At 41.3% G+C, this 20,374-nt stretch overlaps 1 protein-coding gene across 5 annotated transcripts in view; it reads right to left on the reverse strand.

The window, feature by feature from the left end:
- GARRE1 (granule associated Rac and RHOG effector 1) overlaps window positions 1-20,374 on the reverse strand; it is a 112,802-nt gene that overhangs the window by 83,333 nt on the left and 9,095 nt on the right. For 3 of the 5 annotated variants that reach the window (XM_064274075.1, XM_064274073.1, XM_064274079.1), the window contains exon 2: window positions 3,276-3,330. The exons of 1 other annotated variant lie outside the window; for it this stretch is intronic. The gene's annotated coding sequence lies outside the window, so the exon portion shown is untranslated. Of the gene's footprint in view, window positions 1-3,275; window positions 4,833-20,374 lie in introns of those variants that run through there. One more of the 5 variants, XM_064274074.1, reaches the window with a different exon arrangement.

Here is a 20,374-nt window from a genome sequence, read left to right on the forward strand (position 1 = left end):
ATTTTTTTTTTTTTTTGCAGTTTTTCTGACCTTAGGGTTTATCTCAAAAGTGATATACGATCACTTCACACCCATTAGGATAAAAAAAAATTTTTTTTTTGATTAGGATAGCTATTAGAAAAACATAAAAGATAACAAGTGTTAGTGAGGACATAGAGAAATTAGAACCCTGGTCCACTGCTGCTGGGAATGCAAATGGTACAGCTGCTGTGGAAAACAATTTTGTGGGTCTTCACAATGTTAAAACACAGAACTACCATATGAACCAGCAATTCTACTCCTGGGTACCTACAAGAACTGAAAGCAGGGATTCAAACATGCTTGTACACCAATGTTCACTGCCGCACTATTTACAACAACCAACAGTGGAAACAGCCTAAATGCCCATCATGATGAATGCATAAACAAAATGTGGTACATACAGGCAATGGAGTATCACTCAGCCATAAAAAGGACTGAAGGTCTAATACATGCTATGCCATGCACAAACCTTGAGAACATTATTCTAAGCAGAATAAATCAGTCACAAAAGGACAAATGTTGTATGATCTCACTTACATAAAATATCTAGAATACACAAGTGTATGAATAACTTGGAATAGAAGAATCAGCACAAAGCCAATGTCTATGAGGCTGAGGTCAGATATATCCCACATTTCCACACTCTCCAAGCTGATGTCCCACTCCATCTGACACTGGCCACTCTCCATCTCCTCAGCAGTCTTCCTTGCCCCGTTTGGGTTTGGCAATCCATTGTAATGTCTCACAGAACTCACCAACTGCACTTACAGTTAAGTGCTTTCTTAAGAAAGTAACGGAGTACAACTCAGGATCAGGATCAGGAGGCATGTAGGCAAAATCTCTCTTCTTCAGTGCAGTACAGCTCTGTCAGCAACTCTTGGCCGTGCAGGCCCCCTCAAGACAGGCTCCTCTTGGTCCTGCTGCCTGTCATCACCAGCTCTGCCACAGGGCCCCTTCTGTGCCTCTCACTGTCTTCAGTGTATGGCCGCTGACCCATGTTCCAGCTGTTTTTGGAGGTTCCTTGCCTCCTCATTCTCTCGGCTTCTTCTCTCTTCTTTCTTCCTTCTGCTTCTCTTCCTGCCTCTTTCTGTCTGAAAAACCTCTGTGGGGTTGGCTGCACATATATGCAACTTCTTGTCAATTTCAAGGCATGGCCCCTCCCAGTAGGGGCCACAAACTGAGCAATCCCTTCCTGGTAAGCCACAGATACTTCATTTGCATAGTAGGCTACAGTCACCTCATTTGCATAGTCCATAGTCACTTCATCTGCATAAGTATATTAACCAATCCCTGTAAGGTATGTATTAACCACAGGGTGGGCTGCAGCTCAGGGTCAGACAAAAAGCATCAAACCAAGTAGTTTACAGCTTACCAGGAAATGCCACAAACCCTCTAGGGTAGGAAGTTAGGGCAAAAGTAACTCCTCAGGGTGTAGCAGAAAAATCTTTCAAGCTGTTTTTCAAAATAACCATGGCAAAAGGCCACATCAAGGAACTCATTTCACCACAGCCAAGCGTATGAAGACCAAAGTTTATTAGTGACTTTTTTTTTTACCAGCAGTGAGCTGAGTCAGAATCGACTCGACGGCAATGGGTACCAGGGGTAAGAGGGAGTGGGGAAACGGAGACTCATTGCTTAGGGGACACTGAACTTCTGGTCAAAGGTGATGGAAAATTTTGTAAATGGGATGGTGATAGTTGAACAATCTGTTAAATCTAATTAACGTCACTGAATTGTACATGGAAAAAAATGCTGAATTGGCAAATGTTTTGTTACATATAAATTTACACACATACAGAAGAATCCTGAAAGGGAACACTTCACCCCACACCATATGATAAATAACTGTATTTCTAGAACCAAGGGGCTGGTTGGACAACTCGAAGAAAGTCCCATTTGTATCATGTATGCTTCTAACAGGACCATGTAACTCCTGTAGTTGCGTCTGGGGTCTTCTTTAGGCAGAGAGAACAAACAAGCTCCTTAAAAAGGTAAAAACTGGTTTTTACTTAGTCTTAACAGATTTGGTGTTCCTATGCTGATCTTTGCTGTCACCAAAACTAAAGAGAGCTGAATTCAAGGAAATATTATGACTTAACTATTCAAATTCTATAAATTTCAAATGAGATTTCATCAAGAAACAGTATGCAGAGCATTATGCTACTTTAAGAGCTACTTATAGGGGATCAACATGATGCAAGCAACTCGAAAGATCAGACAGGAACCTTAGGGGACAGTGAGTTCATGTTAATGGAGGAGGAACAACTCAGAAAAGGAGGGTGAGGATGGATGCACAACTCAAAGAACGCAATCAAAATCACTGAATTGTACAAGGAGAAACGGTTGAATTGGTGTATGTTTTGGTGTCCATATTCTCAACAACAACAACAAAGAAAAAAATGCAGAGGAAGTGGTAATACCTATTTAAGGGGTCTGCTTTATAACAGTGACCATAATATCCCCTGGCAAAATACTGCTGGAAGCTAGGTATGTGACATGGCAGTTCATCATACATTTGCTCTACTGCTATATATGCCTGAATACTTCTATAAGAAAAAAATCTAAAATGTATACATGTTCACACAAGCACCTGAATATACCTCTCTTACTTATTTTTTATAAAACAGCATTCTTTTCGATGCTTGTCTTAATGTTTTTCAAATGCTTTTCCCTCCATATTTATCTGCCTGAAGGGCTAAAAATATATTCAGTCCATTTAAGGACATTTCTTTTCTGTATTTCCTTAAAAAGAACTTTCGCTGCTAAATATTCACCATTTAAGAATCCACTATTCATCCTACATGGAAATAAATACATATGTGAAAGACCTCAGAAGTCAGATGCAGTTAAGACTTTTAAGATTTAGGTCATGTGTAAGTTTTAATGCTGCCTAAGAGTCTCAAGACAGCACAAAAGAATATTTTAGTAGAAAAGTCACATCTTTTCAACACCACAGTAATTTGCACAAGTTCCCAAAAGATTAAAATTGAACTCAGACCTGATTACATCATTTAAAACATTCCTTTCTGTAATCAAAACTGCCAGCAATTCTTATTTTAAACGATAACAAGGACTGTGCTTGAAACCACACAAAGTTTAAGCGTTCAAAGGTTTTCTTATACCCATAATTGATAAGATTTGCAAAGTGGCCATCCTGAGAAAATCTCCTAAAGCATTTCCCTTTAGAGAGGCAGGATAATGCAGTAAAGGAGAGAATGATCTTGAGGGCACAACTGACTGGCTCTGCCACTTACCAGCTATGTGACCTTGGGCAAGTTCTTTAACCTCTCTGTGCCTCAGTTTCATCATCTGTAAAATAGGGATAATAACAGTAACTACTGTTATTGAGTTAAATGAGTTTATACACATAAAGCACTTAGAACAATGTCTGATACATATTAAGCGCTAAATAAGAGTCTGGCAATGAAATTATTATCGCTCACAAAACAAGCAAAAATAAAGGAGGATTTGTTATCTCTACTTATCTGTGTAAAGTTACTAACAAACAAGAAAAGTCTTGAAAAGTCTCCCAATTCCTGAATGAAGGAGAAATCTATCTGGGAGGCATCACACCGATCAGTGATGTTTAACTTCTATGTAGATGAACAAGTAGACACAATGAAAATTTAATCCTCAAAATAACAAATTAATTAAAACTTCCCATTTCACTAGAGATTGATAGCTATGATGTACGAACATAGAGAACAACTTTAATCCATTTCAATCTTTAAGCCAACAGAGACATGGAGTGGCAAGCAGTCCTGGTCAGCAATGCTATGGAACAAAGAAGCTTCATTTCAAGACCACAGCTGAGGTAAATAAGCACATGCACTAAACTTCCCAGCCTCTCTAAATCCCAATAGCATAAAGATATCAATGAGAGAATCACAGCAGAGTATTAGTGAGAAGGTCTGAGGGCCACAGTCTATTTAAATGCCACCACTCTGTAGAAGACAGAGAGAAAGCAGAGGAAATTGTACTATAAAACAGACTAGTGCAGAGCTGGCCACTTCCCAGAACATGCAGAGCCAAGGTGAGCACACAAGCAGAGTTTTTTCCCTGGAGGAGCTAGACGAATGTCCAGCTTCTTCGAGGCAGCAGGTACAGAGATCATGAATTAGAAGTTGGTTAAACAACTTGATTTTATTCATATTTCCTACTCCTGATCACTGAGTCACCTAACTTGCACTGAGGCAAGAGGACTGTTAAAAAATATAGAGACGCCTCCTACCAATTACCTATATAATCAATCATCTTTCATTTCTAAAGATCACCAGATAGTGAAAGAACATCAAACCAAAACCCACTGCCGTTGAGTTGATTCCAACTCACAGCAACCCTAGAGGATACAGCTGAACTGCCCCACAGGATTTGCAAGGCTGTAATCTTTATGGAAGAAAACTGCCACATCTTTCTTCCATAGAGCAGCTAGCTGGTGGATTCAAACCACCAACCCTTTGGTTAGCAGCCGAGTGCTTTAACCACTGCTCCACCAGGGCTGCTTGCAGGAACACCAAGAGGACAAAAAAGGGCAAATAAGATGAAAAGCAGATCAGGTCCCAGAAGAAACATGTACTATCTTAGGTGCCAGAAAAACACATGAAAAGAAATTCTGATTAGTATCCTTAGAATTGAGAAGATAATGTATCCTTTAAAACAAAAGCAAACAACCATCAAGAAAGCAAAAATCTAGAAAGAATTCTTGGAAGTAAGATACATAACTGCAAAGATGAAAAGCAAGGAAAGAAATAAAACAGGGGTGGAGTAGGGTGTAGGGGACGCAAATACATAAACATATTTGCTTGTTATTTTTTTTAAAAAAGCAATGGAAGAAAATCCAAAAAAAAAAAACAATAAAAATGTTTACCTATAAAGAATGGGGAAGAACAAAAGCAAGGAAGGAAGCCAGACTTCTCTCTACCTTGCTTTATACTTTTATTTTTAGAACATATAAATATTTTCTGTAATTAAAAAGAAAAAAAATCTCTGAAAATAAAAAACAGACAAATGAACCTAAACTACTTATTCAAGCTGGAGGCTTGACTAACCAGAGAAGTATCATTTTAAGTGATTTTAAAAGTACTTTGACTGTATCACTCTTGTGTTACAGAAATCCCAAAGGGGGGGGGGGGAAGAATAAGGAAATCTTAAAGTTCATTCAATGATCTTATTATTGGTAATCGTAAAGCAAATAGGCAATTATGGTAACGTCCTTAGAAACCAAGATTGTCATCATGGAAAAAAGAGATACAAACATATAAGCAAAGAAGTAAAAATCCTTTATTCCTTCATTTCAATTGGAAGTAGTATGAAATCATGATTTACCCTTTTCTTTTCAAAAAGTATATATTTCCTAGCTCTGACTGGAAAGGTCTAGAATAATTCACATCCCAGTTACAATGAATGCCCCTAAAACCATTTTGTACCAAAAAGAATCAGAGCTCCTTAAAGAAAATGCTAATTCTTGATCGGGGTCAGAAATAAGTAAGATGAGCCCAGGACTTCTTATCATGCGAGAAAGCAGGGAACCCATCTAAGACTACCAGGCTCATGTCAAAAGGACCCCGGAGTCAACCTGAAGGATAAGCTCTTAGTGGCCAATAATGGGATAATTTAAGCATCAAAAAGAATGAAAATTGCCCTGGAGTGAAATCCATTAAATATATAAGAATTAATAAGCCCATAATGATACTAAGAAAAATTAGTCATCTTTAGAGATGTTAGGGCATCAAGCTATTATTCTGAAAATTGATAAGTAAAATGGGAAAAAAATCAAGCATTTATCTTGCCGTTCCTGTTTAGACTATTTTTTATGAGTCCCCACTTGGGAAAGTTCTTTATCAAAGGATACCAACTAATAAATACAGGAATGTTAGAAAACCACCATTATGCAATCCTAATGAAATAGGGGATCCAGCCCGTGACTATTAATCATTGTTAAAACAATTAGGCGACAATTTGGTGGGAAAGTTTATAAAGAAGGAATTAGGCTTGATAACACCTAAACCCACTGATTAATCTTAACAATCATTAAAAGTGGGGCAACCAGACACCATATGCCTATCGTTGTGATGAAACAGGAAGTGTACAGTACCACCTATGAAGTATTTTTGCCTGAAATACTGAATCAGAATCTAATCAAGCCTCTATAACACTGCCCATGGAAGCAGCAGTCAAGAAATCAAACATATTGCATTGGGCAAATCTGCTGCAAAAGACCTCTTTAAAATCTTAAAAAGCAAAGACTTCATTTTGAGGATTAAAGTACACCTGACCCAGCCATGGTCTTTTCAATTGTCTCATATGCATGTGAGAGCTGGATGCTGAAAAAAGGAAAAGCGAAGTATGGACGCACTTGAATTATGGTGCTGGCAAAGAATACTGAGCATATTATGGAATGCCAAAAGTCTTGGAGGGAGGAGAACCAGAATGCTCCTTAGAAACGAAGATGGTGAGGCTTTGTCTTGTTTAGTTTGAACAAGTTATCAGCAGGGACCAATCCCTGGAGAAGGACATCATGCTTGGTAAAGTTGAAGGTCAACAAAAAAGAGGAAGATGCTCAACAAGATGGACTGACACAGTGGTGCAACAATGGGCTCAAACACAGGAACGACTGTGAGGACGGTGCAGGACTGGGTAACACTGCACTGTTTATACACAGGGTAGTTATGAGTTGGAGCTAACTTGACAGCACCTAATACAACATATCTAGCTAGCAATTTATAGGAAACATGAGATACAGAAATTCCAAATTTTAAGTATTCTCTTTTGGCCTTTTCAACCTGACTGTTCGTAAACCATGGATTTATTATCGATATGTGGTTGTTCCAACAACCACAGATATTACAGCTTAGGTGACTTAGGACTTTCACAGACTTCTCAGAGCGTTTCTTACCAGATTTATTCTCGTTTCATTTTTATTCCTTTCTACCAACTTTTAAAAATCTCTTTTCTCCATGTAGTTTGTGAAGAACTTCCCCTGGCACTCAGAATAAAATCAGACTCCTCACCCGGACCTGCACAATTCCGTCCACCTCTCCAGCCTCCTGTTGTGCCTCCTGGTCTCTTGCTCTTCATATTGCACATTTTCCAGTTCTTCTAACACACCAAGCTCTTTGCACATGCTGTTGCCTCCATCTGAAAGCTCTTACCTCTCTCCTACTCACGGTGCTCCTCCCTATCATACTTCAGCTCTCAAAATAGGTGTCACTTCCTCAGAGAGGCCTTCCCTGAGTAGTCTATCTAATCTAGGGCCACTCCACCCCTACAATGTTGTATTGTCCTAATGAGAATTTGCAATCATTTTACATCTTTATTTGCTTGGGTATACCTCACCAACTGGCACGTAAGCTCCTAAGGACAGCAGTGGCTTGTTCACCACCTGGTTCCCAGAGCCAACAAGGGTGCTGGCGGGCCCTTCACAAACCTGACATAAATGAACCACTGAATGTTTTCTAGTTGCACTGTCTTGCAAATCCAAGAAATTAGCTCCTGTGGTAAGCTACCCCGCTACACGTCAGGCCACTGGTCTACAGAGACCTGGCAGGGGTCGTGATGTCTGTGGACTTAAGACAGGTGCTGTGGAGAAGACACAGATTATGGTCTCCAGTTTGGAAGTCAGCCAGGTATCAGGATCATCAAGCACCCTCCTTGTGAGCTTAGACTTGATCTGGGTAGAGAATGCTGACTATGTCTCTCGGGAGTCTGTTCTTTACCTGTGACATTTGTTTATGGCATCTTTATATACATATACACGCACACATTTTTCCCTTTTTTCTATAATCAAATATGATCATCTTTTCCTTTATAGTTTCAAGTTTTGCAACTTAATTAACTTTTTCAAAATTGATGATCAAATATAGAGGAAGTTTCCAAAGGAGATATATGAATGGATGATAAACACATGAAAATATGATCGTCATTAGCCATCAGGGAAATACAAATCAAAACCACAATGAGATACCACTTCACAACCACCAGGATGGGTATAATCAAAAAGACACGCAGTAACATGTGTTGGCGAAGATGTGTAGAAATTGCAACCCTCGTTTACTGCTGCTAGGAATGAAAAAGGGGGCAGACACTTTGGAACAGTCTGGCAGTTGCTCAAATGTTAAATATAGCATTACCATATGATCCATCAATTCTAATCCTAGGTAGATACCTAAGAGAAATGAAAATGTATGTCCACACAAAAACCTGTACACAAATGTTAAGAGCTACACTATTTATAATAGCCAAAAAAGTGGAAACAATCCAAATGTCTACCCACTGATGACTGGATGAACAAAATGTGATAGACCCTTACGATGAAATATTAATTCAGTCATAAAAAGGAATGAAGTACTGATACATGCTACAATACCGATGAACTTTGAAAACATTACACTAAGGGAAGGAAATGAAACAAAAGGCCACATACTATATAATTCCATTGATATGAACTATCCAGAATAGGCAAATCTACAGCAACAGAATAGTGGTTGCCTCAAGTTGGAGGGAGACTTCACCCTGCTTACGCTGGACATGTCATTAGGAAAAACAAATCACTAGGGAAAAAAATAATCATGTTTGGTAAAGTAAATGGTAAGCAAAAAGGAGGAAACCCTCCATGAGATGGACTGACACAATGGCTTCAACAATGGGTTCAAACATACCAACAACTGAGGACGACGCAGGACCGAGTAGTATTTCATTCTGTTATACATGGGGTCATCATGAGTTGGAGTCAACTCGATGGCAACTGGCAACAACACCAGCAAAAAGCTGGAGGCTGGCAGAGGGAATGAGGAGTGACTGCTAATGCGTATGGGTTTTTTTTGGGGGTGGGGAGGAGTGATAAAAATGGTCTAAAACTGCTGTGGTGATGGTTATATAACTCTGAATAAACTAGAAATCACTGAATTGTATACTTTAAATAGGTGAATGTATGGCATACAGATTATATTTCAATAAAGCTGTTATGAAAATACACAGATGAACCCCTCCACAAACAATGCCCTCTTCAGAGAAAAAAAATACAGAAAATTTTCTCTTCTCTTCAATCCACAACAACGTAAATCCAAATGAACACTTAATTGTGCTTGTGAGGAACCTGTACACAGACTAAGAGGCAGTTGTTCAAACAGAACAGGGGAAACCGCATGGTTTAAATTCAGTAAAGGTGTGCGTCAGGGTTGTATTTTTTCACCATATGTATCTTTTAACCATATTTACTCAATCTGTATGCTGAGCAAATAACCTGAGAAGCCAGACTGTATGAAGAACGGCACTTTATGCAGATGACACAACCTTGCTTGCTGCAAGTGAAGAGGACCTGAAGCACTTACTGATGAAGACTGAAGACTACAACCTTTAGTATGCATTACTCAAAATAAAGAAAACAAGAATCCTCCCAACTGGACCCATAAGCAATATCATGATAAATGGAGAAAATACTGAAGTTGCCAAGGATTTACTTCAATCCACAATCAATGCCCAGGGAAGCAGCAGTCAAATGAATCAAACAACATATTGCAGTGGGCAGATCTGCTGCAAAAGACCTCTTTAAAGTGGTAAAAAGCAAAGATGTAAGGACTAAGGTACGCCTGACCCAAGCCATGGTATTTTCAGTCACCTCGTACACATGTGAAAGCCGGAAAATGAATATGGAAGACTGAAGAACTGATGCCTTTGAATTATGGTTTTGGTGAAGAATACTGAACATACCATGGACTACCAGAAGAAGGAACAAATCTCTCTTTTTTTGAACAAGTACAGCCAGAATGCTCCTTAGAAGCAAGAATGGTGAGACTTCATCTCACGTACTTTATGTATGTTATCTGGAGAACCAGTCCCTGGAGAAGGACATCATCCACAGTCAAGTAGAGGGTCAGCGAAAAAGAGGAAGACCCTCAAGGAGATGGACTGACACAGCGGCTGCAACAATGGGCTCAAACATAGCAACGACTGTGAGGATGGCGCAGGGCCAGACAGTGTTTCATTCTGAACAGACTCAACGGCACCTAACAACAATATCTAGACAAGAGAAAACACCTGAAAGACTGAATCTCTTGTCCTCGCCTTAAAATTCTGTACTTTTTGGCTCCCCTTAACATGGTAACTCATTAAAAAGAGCGATACAACTCCATAGGTGCTGATATGAAAAGATGCTAGCTTTCCTAGCTCTCCTCCTATCTCTCTGGTCATTCTTAGTTCCCTTTTTGAGCCACTCCTCCTCTGACAAATCTGAAGTGCCATGGTTCCTCAAAGGTCTACGCCAGGTCCTCTGTTTGTAAGATCTACGTATTTTCCCTGGGAGGGTTCCAAATCCATCCTTTTAGCCCAGGTTTTACTTCTGTATTCCAGATTCCAAATATTCAACTGCTCACTGGACAGGTTCCCAAATCAAACGTTCAAACTCTCCCAAGTCTTTCCATGTTCCTTCCCTGTCTTAGTGCATGGCATCACCATCTACCTACTTGAACAAGCCAGAAACCTAGGAGTTATCCTCTACTCTTTACTCTCTTTCACATCCAGTTAATCATTTAGTCATATACTTCCTGCCTCCTTAAGATCTCTCAAGTCTTTTCCTTTCTCTCCATCTTCACTGTCAATACCAAAGCTCAGACCTTCTTTACCTCTTGCTAAATTACAGAGAAGCCTCTTAAGTGGTCTTCCAATGCTAGGACGCTGTCCTCTGGCTGCTGCGCAATCATTCTAGAATCAATCTAATCATGCCACTCTCCTGCTTAAAATCCATTAATGGCTTTCCAGAACGAAGCTGTCTGTATGTGTCTTCTCCAACACACGCTCTAAATATCCTGACGCCAACTGCAAATGCAGTTCTTCTTCTGACCCTAACCACCATGGAGCTAGGTTAGGTCTCACAAGCTAAAAGGGGCACAGTCCTCTAGTCTGCCCAAGACTTCAGAAGCCAGCCACAAGCTCAGGGGCCCCCATAACACCCTCACTTCTGACTTGCTAGCTACAGATCTAGAGGTTTCCACTATCCTCTCAGGTTCGGTAATTTGCTGCAATGACTCCCAGAACTCACAGTGCTTATTATATCAAAAAGGCTACAAATACAGAGGTCTAGAAGCGTCCCCAGTGTGAAGCTTTCATGTCCAATGGGATGCACTACTTTCATGACTATTAATGACTTTCACCAACCAGGAAGCTCAATGAACTTCAGTGTGAAGTTTTTATGGGAGTTTCATAACACAGGCATAACTGACTGATTAAATCACTGCCCATTAGACTGAATTCAACCCCCAGTCCCCTCCCCTAAGTCTGGCCTCCAGTCCCCTCCCCTGAGATTGGGCTGATACCACATAGTGGGTCTTTATGGCATGGCCAACTCCCACCCAATACAGCCCCTCATTAATATGAACTCTCAGGTATAGTCTGGCGCTCGCATAGGTAACAAAGATTCCAATCACTGGGGAAATTCCAAGGGTTTACAGGGAAATTCCAAGACTATAGGGATTACTTCCCAGGGACCAGTGACAAAGACCAAATTCTCTGGGTAAAGTTAATTGTACACCCCACAATTACCCTTTCCTTTCTTCCATCCTCCTACCTTTGCCCAACACTGCCCAGTTCTTGGATGTGCCACCTTCCCTCTCACTACCCGGTGTCTACATATTCAGTGTCTTCTACCAGGAAGCTCTTCTGGCTTACTCATACTCCTCTTGGCTGTTTAAATTAGATGTCACCTCCTCTGGAGAGCCATTTCAATAAAGTCTGAGCTAGGGGCCCCTTACTATGTGCTACCAAAACAGCCTGTTTTTAGCTCCATCTCAGCATTAACCTTACTGTATTGTAACATACTGTATTACAGCTGCCAGTTTCTTCCACTTTTCCCTCCCACCTTCAATCACCACGACCACAAAGCTCATTTAAGATATTCCCAAAGTACTAAAAACATTGCAAACATTCAACAAATATTTGTTGAACATTCACAGGGCAGTTGTTAAGTACTTAGAAATAAGGTTCCACAACAAAAAAAGAAAAAAACTGCTGATGACATGCCACGTTCACACAAATACTCCTCTACAAAACAGATGATTCATTAAGTGCCTACGATGTGTAAGTATCATACCTGGGATTTCAGGTACAAAATCTCACTTAACCCTCACAAGAACCTTAAAATAAAAACAGATAACATTAACTGAATATGTACTAAGCGGCAGGAACTGTGCTATGTACTTTATATGTGTTATCACATTTAATTCTCACAATGACCCAGTAGGGTAGGTGAGGCTAAGGGAGTTCTCCAAGGTCACGTGGCTAAAGTAGTAGTCACCAACAGAGCTGGGTTTGGGACCTGGTAATCTGCATCCATTTTCAATGAATAGGTCATTGGTCTTGCAAACTTCTATCATGCAATCTCTGGTGACGTTTCTGTCACCAAGACTGTATTTTTCAACTACCAATCCTTCTTCGTTTCCAACTTCCGCTTTCTATGCACCAGTAATTATCAATGCACCTTGACTGCATGTTTGATCAATTTCAGACTGCAGAAGTTGATAGAAATTTTCAGTTTCTTCATCTTTGTACACATTTGTGGTTGGTGCATAAATCTGAATAATAGTTGTATTAACTGGTCTTCCTTGTAGATGTATGGATATTACCCTATGACTGACAGTGTTGTATTTCAGGACAGATCTTGAATATTCTTTTTGAAGATGAATGCGATGCCCTTCCTCTTCAATTTGTCATTCCCAGCATAGAAGGCCATATGATTGTCTGATTCAAAGCAGCAAATACCAATCCATTTCAGCTCACTAATGCCTACAATATCTACCTTCAAGTGTGCTTTCATTTTTGACAACTTCCAATTTCTCTGAGTCATACTTCTTACATTCCACATTTCAACTATTAATGGATATTTGCAGCTGTTTCTTCTCATTTTGAGTTGTGCCACAGCAAATGAAGGGCCTGAAAGCTTTACTCCATCCATGTCATTAAGGTCAACTCTACTTTGCAGAGACAGCTCTTCTCCAGTTGTATTTTCAGTGCCTTCCAATCTGAGGGGCTCATCTTCTGGCACTGTAACAGACAATGTTCCACTGCTACTCATAAGGTTTTCACCGGCCAATCTGGATTACAGTATGGATTACACCTCAACATAAAACCAAAAAAAACCAAACCAGACCCAGTGCCGTCAATTCTGACTCATAGCGACCCTGTAGGATAGAGTAGAACTGCCCCATAGAGTTTCCAAGGAGCACCTGGCAGATGTGAACTGCTGACCCCTTGGTTGGCAGCCGCAGCACTTAACCACTACACCACCAGGGTTTCCCCTCAACATAAAGAAAGCGAATATCCTGAAAACTGGACCAATAAGCAACATCGTGATAAATGGGGAAAATACCGAAGTCGTCAAGAATTTCATTTTACTTGGATCCACAATCAATGCTCATGGAAGCAGCAGTCAAGAAATCAAATGACAGATCACAATGTGCAGATCTGCTACAAAAGAACTCTTTGAAGTATTAAAAAGGAAAGGTGTCACTTTGAGGACTTTAGGTGTGCCTGAGCCAAGCCATGGTATTTTCAATTGCCTCATATGCATGCGAAAGCTGGTAAATGAATAATTTCTTTTACAAGGATCAGCACAGAGCTGGTTACTATTATACAGAGATTAAAGATGTTGACATGTCCAATTTTTCCAAAATGTTGTACCACTACATCATCTCTAACATCAGCTATTCTCCTCCCCTCGGTACTCTCCCTTCCGTCTTTGGGTTCTGTAATTTGCTGCAACATCTCATAGAACTCATGAACCGTATCAAGGAAATGGTTCATGCAGTTGTGTAGGCTAGCAAATCCCAAATCCACGGGTCAGGCGCAGGCTTCTTCCAACCCACATGGTTGCAGGGGCTGACAAACCAAAACTAGCAGGTCAGACCACAGGCTGCCGGCCCACAAGGCTTCGGAAGCTGCCAAATCAGGTCAGAAGATAGGCTGCCGGACCGCAGGACTGAAGAAGCTGATGAATTCCAGAATCCTCAGATCAGACAGCAGGACTCTGGATCAAGTTCCGAGAACCAGAGGTCAGACAGTAATGAACCTGATACAGGATCCAGACACAGAGAGAGAGAGAGAGAGAGAGAGAGCCCCAGCAGGGCACCCACATATATACCTTGGATACAGGCCACACTCAGGGAAGGGCATAACTTGAATAAGGGTGGGCCTTGAGTCACACCCTCCTACAAGGCTGCAACTCAAGATGCACCCCACACCAATCCCACCTTATTAACATGTAGAGTTAGGAATTACAACACATAACATGGAAGATAATTACATCAGATCACAAAATGCAAGTCAACCATACAATACTGGGAGGGAATCATGGCATAGCCAAGTTGACACATAACCTCAACCATCACTGGTTCCAGATACCTCATTTGCATAGTCCCACTCAATCACTGTGTGTGAGTCACAAAGACTATGGCTAGAAGGTCCGTATTAAGTAATTCACTGCATCACAGCTGGACAACAAATAAGAAGACTGAAGAGCTGATGCCTTTGAATTATAGCGTTGGTGAAGAATACTGAATATACAATGGACTGCCAGAAGAACAAATAAATCTGTCTTGGAAGAAGGACAGCCAGAATGCCCCTTAGAAGAAAGGATGCCAAGACTTCATCTCAGGTACTTTGACTACATCATCAGAAGAAACCAGTCCCTGGAGAAGGATATCGTGCTTGGTAAAGTAGAGGGTCAGAGAAAAAGAGGAATACCTTCAATGAGATGGACTGACACAGTGGCTGCAACAACGGGCTCAAACATAGCTATGATTTTAAGGATGGTGCAGGACAGGCAGTGTTTCATTCTGTTGTGCGTGGGGTTGCAATGAGTTGGAGCCGACTCAACAGCACCTTAACAACAATAGTCGGCCTCAAGAGACTGAGCTTTCCATCACTGCACTATACCAACTCTGTTGAACGTCTAGACCATGGCATTCTGTTTATCACTCTTAAGAGATGACTTAAAGCTACAGGTCTCTGGGAATTTACTGGAAGTTGAGCTGGAGCAATGAAAATAAAAGATATCTTTCGTTATGATGAGCCCATACCCATATCCTTTGCTGACAACACATAGGACAAGACCAGTGAAGCATCTTCTTAGGCCCTTCAAATTTTACTTTACAATCCCACCATGCCCACTCCTCCTCCTGTATTTATTACCTCGGTCAAAAGCACTACCAATCCTGAGCCTATATCTAAGGTGCCATTCCAAATGGTCCCTGTCCTGTTCCCTCACCATTCTACCCCATACATTCAATGTGCCAATTCTGTTCATCACAGTGCCTGGACCTACAATTGTTCCATAAATGTCAGCTACCATTATTGCTACATCTTAAATGTCTCTCATTCCCTTCTTTACACCCACACTGTTCAGCATCCAAGTAACTAGAGAGCCCTCCAGACCCAAGCAAGATCAAGGCACACAGGCTGAGAGAGAGAATACCCTCTATGAAGACCAATGGCCAGGCTGCCAGACACTTAGGCCCCAGCTCTTTCAATGAGAACACAAAAAAGCATACCTCAAAGTTGTTGGCTGATAGAGAACTAATGGCAAAATCTCAGTAGCAAACCAAGAATGCATGAAAATGTCAAACACTGGAATAGAAACTGAGTAATGGCGCCAATTTCAAAGAACTAAACACTCTACCTTATGCCATTCTTTAACCTTAGTTCTCAACAAGTAATATTGCTTCCCCAGAGGACATCTGGCAATATCTGGAGACATTTTTGATTGTCACAACTGGGGGAGTGCTAGTAGCAGCTAGTGGGTACAGGTCAGGAATGCTGCAAATACCGGACAATACACAGGACAGCCCCCTAAAACAAAGAATTATCCACCTCAACAGCAGCTGTTAAGAAACCCTGCAAAAACAAATGTTTTGAGCACCTTCCATATTCAAGCTACCATGTGTAAAATTACTTCTTTCTGGGAAGATGGTAACAAACTTTCCCAATGAGTTAAGCCAAACAGGTTCATAACGCTGTAAGAGGTATCAGTGGTAACAGATGGGTAAATGCCAAATGAATAGCTTAGAAAACAAATGCCATGAGTTCAGAGGAAGGAGAGTACCACAGATGCTGAGGTCTCATCAAGTCTGCCAATCAAGGATCCCAGAAGGTAACCAGAATCCACCTTCTACGGATTGAATTGTGTCCCCCAAAAACATGTGTTGTAAATCCTAACCTCAAGGCCTGTGGTTATAACCCCATTTGGTAATAGGTTGTCTTTGTTATGTTAATGAGGCCAGATAAGTGTGGGGTATGTCTTGAGTCACTCTCTTCTGAGCTATAAAAGAGATTAAGCAAACAATTGAGAAAGTAGAGGCTGGGAAAGATGCCAAGCCACATGGAGATCTCCAAGGAACAGAAGCTGAAGAGACAAGGACCTTCTCCCAGAGCTGACACAGAAAGCCTTCCCCTAGAGCTGGTGCCCTGAATTCAGCCCTTTAAACTGTGAGAAAATAAGTTTCCATTTGTTAAAGTCATCCACTTGTGGTATTTGTTACAGCAGCACTAGACAACTAAGACACCACCTTTCCAGCCTTAGCTGCAACAGATTCCTTCAACCCACGTGTTGCTCCCGCCAAGCCATTACAGCAGCTGAGCCAAAGTCCCACCCCTACTGTTAAAAAAAAAAATTATTTTTATTTTATTTCATTTTTTTTTAGGGCTGAAAAAACTCCTCACCTACTTCACAAAAGTGCTGCCCTCCAGCTGAGCAGCATTCTCCCCACAGCTGAGAAGCATTCTCCCCATACACACATATACACAAGGCTGAGGAGGACATGACGTCATCTCCACCCAATCAAAAAATCATGTTCCTTTGATTCCTAGAGGAAGAAGGTAGTAAAAAGATAAAGGCAGAAAATGCTTTCAATGGCTCAGGCTCTAAGCCCTTGCCCTCCACCACCTAAAATCAGTGCTTAGCAGCAGCCACTCAAGAGCCACCTCATTTCCTGCAGTTGCTCTGCAAAAATAGGAAGTGCGGGAGGAAGTTCACAAAGCAGAAACAAAGTAATCACCGCCCAGCTTCCTGAACACAAATCACCGAGGAGGGTATCTTTAAGGCATCAAAACGGAAAGGCAAGCATGGACAGCCAAGGCCAGAGGAAAGGAAGTGACACTCCAGCAAGCCTAGATTAGTTCTGCGCCTGGGAGACCGCCTCAGGAGGTAAACATGCGCAAAACTGGACATTAGCCTATAACACAGACGTGGCTTCTACGGAATTAATATTAAAGCATGTTGAAGGCTGATGCAAAAACTCCTGAAACATTAAGGTCTTATCAGAGTAAAAAATGTTAATGACAAGGCTTTAAGGAGCCCAAGATTATACTATTTTTTTTCTAGTCAATACATGACAATTGCTATTAAAAAGTTACTAAAAATAACCAATCAGTTGACAAAATCTGAAGGCTATGGTATCCTATACTGAGCTATCAAGAAGATAGGGAAAAATTTTCTAAATAAACATTTTGATCAACGCTAGAATGTACCAGGGTTAAAATAAACATGCTTCTATGAACCTCCTCCACCAACAGAGGTCAACCCTGTGAGTTGTGTCTGAATGCTCCCAGGACCAGGGATGCAGGGTGTCAGAGACAGATGGACACCTGCTCTGAAGGAGCTTCTAGTCTTTTTTTCGGTGGGGTGGGGGGCTAGAGGGGAGGAAATGCCACCACGTGACTGCCTCTCGTGCTGCCATTTGCTCTGTAACAATTTACCGCCATGAAACACAATATTCCTCCACAAAAGCAAAGCATCATTTGTGGATCTGAAGAGGTTTTATATCCAGTAATCTACAAAATGACTGACAGTTTCACCTAAGCAGATGAAAAATGTTTTCTAACCACAAAGTCAACAGAGCTGAAATTTACTTTCAAAATAACACAGGTTTAAAAAACTTAGGTCAAATGTGTTAAAAAGTCATATAGGTGAAGGATTTGTTTACTTTTGTGTAAATTCAGGGTTTTTTGTGGGGGAGTGGGAAGATCAAAAACTAGGTTGTTGTTTTTTTTTTTAAACAGTAACTACATAAATAAGTAGAAAAAGTGAATGAAATGGATAGTAATCACCACATATTCAATTTCATACAAAGAAAAATGGTGGGGGAAAAATCCAGTATTACTTGGTCCTGCTGAGGACAGGCCTAGCTACCTATCTGGTTGTCTGATAATGTCAGTTTACTGTACTGTAAGACTGGTGTGTTATCAAGTTATTTAAGAAAACTCAACATTCTAGAGTGCTACTCATTCTTATCAACTCTGCACTGTGGAACACATCTAAAGTTACACACCAATGGGTAAATCAAGCCATAACTTGGAAATTATTTATCTTACTACGGAGGGAAATTACATAAATTTTGGATAAATAAACTTCAGATTCAGGACGGTTTCTAAAAATTTAAGTCATTCATGAAAATTTTTATCAGTGGACAATTAAAGCAGCCCCTCCCTCCAAGCGGAAAACACACCAGACAGGACACTGCACACCCAGCAAGCCCTCCCATCCCTTAAAAGACCAGCAAGCCAGAGTCATAGCCAGGGAGTCTACTCTTCTTCCCCAGAAACATTTCAGCAGGTCAAAATTTCAGAAACGAAGAATTCACCATCTACCTCCTAGGCAGGGAAGACCACCCAGAGAGGGGGCCTCCAGTGGGTCTATGCTGGGCTGGTTTCCAGGTTCTACCACTTACCTAGGCTGTGAGTACCTACCTACTCCAGCCACAGGGGTGGCTGCAGGGGTGAAGGAAACAGACCTAACACCTGCTCTCAAGGAGCTTACAGTCTAAAGGGAGAAACAGGATATGCTCATGCCCTTACCTTTTAGGTAAGATACTACAATATAAGGAAGAGATTTCACGGAAACCAGGCATAGCTAAAGTGCAGTAGTTAATGACATAGGTTTGGGCGTCGGACTGACAGATTTGAATTCCTGTTCTCAGTAAGTTATTAGTTGAATGAACAGAACTTACTAACTCTATGACTGCAGGAATGTTACTTCATCTCTCGTGCCTCAGTTTCCTCAGTACTGTGGTCAGGATTAAATTCGTAAAGCACAGCATTTGGCACACACTGAGTTTTATTAAATGGAAGCCACACCTTAACTTCTACTGAAATTCTTCATTCTGAACTAAGACAAACCAGTTGCCATTGAGTCAATTCCAATTCATGGCGACCCCAAGTGTGTCAGAATAGAACTGTGCTCCATAGGGTTTTCAGTGGCTGATTTTTAAGAAGATCACCAGGGTTTTCTTCTGAAGTGTCTCTCGGTTGGCTCAAACCTCCAACATTTTGGGTAACAGCCAAGCAAGTTAACTGCTTGCACCACTCAGGGACTCCCATTCTGGTTTACTACTACTTATTAAAAACAAGCTTTTTTAGTTTTTTCCCCAATTTACTCCATAGGTACACCAACTTTCAAAAATATAACTTACCTTCTTGCTCCAGCTCCAACTCCCAAAGTCCAGGCAACAAACTAAAGGCTTGCCTTGTGTCTTACAGAGGGGAAGGAGGTGAGGGCTCCTTCCCCATTTCCCTGCCCACTACCTCCTCCTCTCTCAGCCCCATGTTAGAGAGAACAGAATGGACACTGCTGAGGAAGAGGATCACTGGCATTACCGTTACTCAAGCACAGAGGTGTGCTGCACTCTCTCCCACCTGGAGACCTAGGGGCAGAGAGGCCCACCCTTGTGAGCTGGGGGGAGGGAGCAATTTTTTTTTTTTTTTAATTTTTATTGAGCTTCAAGTGAACGTTTACAAATTAAGCCAGTCTGTCACATATAAGTTTATATACATCTTACTCCATACTCCCACTTCCTCTCCCCCTATGAGTCAGGCCTTCCAGTCTCTCCTTTCCTGACAATTTTGCCAGCTTTCAACCCTCTCTACCCTCCCATCCCCAATCCGGACAGGAGATGCCAACACAGTCTCAAGTGTCCACCTGATACCAGTAGCTCACTCTTCATCAGCATCTCTCTCCTACCCACTGTCCAGTCCCTTCCATGTCTGATGAGTTGTCTTTGGGAATGGTTCCTGTCCTGGGCCAACAGAAGGTTTGGGAACCATGACCGCCGGGATTCCTCCAGTCTCAGTCAGACCATTAAGTATGGTCTTTTTATGAGAATTTGGGGTCTGCATCCCACTGATCTCCTGCTCCCTCAGGGATTCTCTGTTGTGCTCCCTGTCAGGGCAGTCATCGGTTGTGGCTGGGCGCCATCTAGTTCTTCTGGTCTCAGGATGATGTAAGTCTCTGGTTCACGTGGCCCTTTCTGTCTCTTGGGCTCATAGTTATCCTGTGACCTTGGTGTTCTTCATTTTCCTTTGATCTAGGTGGGTT

The sequence above is a fragment of the Loxodonta africana genome, chromosome 21 (genome assembly GCF_030014295.1).
Source record: "Loxodonta africana isolate mLoxAfr1 chromosome 21, mLoxAfr1.hap2, whole genome shotgun sequence".
In the NCBI taxonomy this organism is placed as follows: Eukaryota; Metazoa; Chordata; class Mammalia; order Proboscidea; family Elephantidae; genus Loxodonta; species Loxodonta africana.